This window comes from Dama dama, chromosome 19 (genome assembly GCF_033118175.1).
Source record: "Dama dama isolate Ldn47 chromosome 19, ASM3311817v1, whole genome shotgun sequence".
Taxonomy (NCBI): domain Eukaryota; kingdom Metazoa; phylum Chordata; class Mammalia; order Artiodactyla; family Cervidae; genus Dama; species Dama dama.
The window spans coordinates 34,099,304-34,101,142 of NC_083699.1; the positions used below are offsets into that span (position 1 = coordinate 34,099,304).

Below are 1,839 nucleotides of genomic sequence, written 5' to 3' on the forward strand. Positions count from 1 at the left end.
TTTCAGCTTCAGCATCAGTCTTTCCAATGAATATTCAGGACTGATCTCCTTTAGGATTGACTAGTTTGATCTCCTTGCTGTCCAAGGGATTCTCAAGAGTCTTCTCCAACACCACAGTTCAAAAGCATCAATTCTTCAGCACTCAGCTTTCTTTATTAGAGATTCATAAAAATGCTAACTGAGATGCTATTGTAAATAGTTTATTTTTTCTTAATATAAAGAGAATGTATATCAACTGAAAAGAATAACATAGTACCAAAACACATATGTTGGGCTGGCCAAAAAATTCATTTGAGTTTTTCTGTAACATCTTATGTAAAACTTTTTGGCCAACCCCAACACAACAGAAAATAATCTTAATTCTACCCTTCCACAGACAACCATCATAACATTTTCTTTTCAGTCTTTTTTCCACAGAATTTTTCCAAAGTTGAGAATTTATTGCTCATACAATTTTTTATGGTTCTGAAAACTGCTTTCATTTTTAATTTACAATGTATCATAAACATTTTTCCATGCAATGAATGAAAATCTGCTACCGAAACACAGAGGGCTACAGTTGGCTAACAAGAGTGACACCTAAAGCACAGGATTAGCATAAGGTTAAATAAAGCACAAGGCTTGGTAAATGCCTGCCAGAGGTACTGCACAGAAGGAATGTCTTCCAAGTCCCTTTGAGGGGCCCTGGAGCCATCTCTGAGTTCCCCTGGGCCCCTCAGGTAGAAGGGGTCCTGTAAACTTGTTTGCATCCATGTAAACCCCTTCAATTTCTGTCTGGTTTTCTTTCACCTCATCCTCCACCCTGGCCATCTTGTCAAATTCTCTTATCATCTCTTCATTGCTCAATTGCATATCGTGTGTATGACCTCCTTATATTCCTTAAGACACTTAGAGCCAGCCCTTTTGTTGGTTTCTCTTTTAGCCTTCCTGGGTACATCCTCCCCAAGTGAATGCTTTCTGATGGCACTTGGTTCACTGGCTGGCTTGTCCTCTTTTAGTTTTCCCTCGCTTTCTGCTTTTCTTTCTTTTGCTTTTCCTCACTCACTGGCATTCCCTGGCTCTCTGGGTTTCCTTCTTTTAGTTTTGTCTCTCTCTCTGACCTTTCCTTATCCTTTAGAATTTCCTCATCTTCCATCTTTCCCTTGTGATCTGTCCTTCCCTTGTCTTCTAACTTCTCCTTGTCTTCCACAGTACAAGCTACTCCTGCCTTTGCCACATCCAGTGGCTCTTCTCTGTTTTCCATCTTGCCATGGTTCTCAGGCTTTCCTTCATTTTCACTGCAGAGTTTTTCCTTGTTGAGTGTCCCCTCCTTTTCCTGTTCTGTGGAGATTCTAGATAGGTTCCTCCTCTTTCTCTAGCCCTGCAGAGCTCTGGGAACAATAGACACGTAGACCCAAAAGAACCTGGAACAACAATTAGGAATTTGCAGATGGTTCTGGGTCCAAGAGCACAGAGGAAAGATGGGTACCTGGACTGGTGCCCATTTTGGAGCCCAGCGGTCACCACACATACAATTTTTATCCTACTTTTTTTTTTTTTTTGCTTTGTTATATCATAATCATTTTTGTGTCATCAAAAAAAATGTTTTAGGCAGTATTTTAACATTGCAAAATATTATATTATCTGAATACCTCAAATTTGGGCACAAATTCACATGCCTAGGCAGGAATCCTGCTCTACCATTTACCAGCAGTATGAATTTGGGCCATTTACTAACACCTCTGGGCCTCCTCTGTAACATGAATAACAGTACTACCTACTTCATAGTTTTATTACTAGGATTAAATGAGTTAATACATATAAAATACTTAAAGTGTCTGGTACATGAAAAAGGAAAGT

At 39.4% G+C, this 1,839-nt stretch overlaps 1 pseudogene; it reads right to left on the reverse strand.

Annotated features, from left to right (window-relative positions):
- Positions 1-563: 563 nt before the first annotated feature.
- Positions 564-1,484, reverse strand: LOC133074066 (transcription elongation factor A protein-like 4; annotated as a pseudogene).
- Positions 1,485-1,839: the final 355 nt, after the last annotated feature.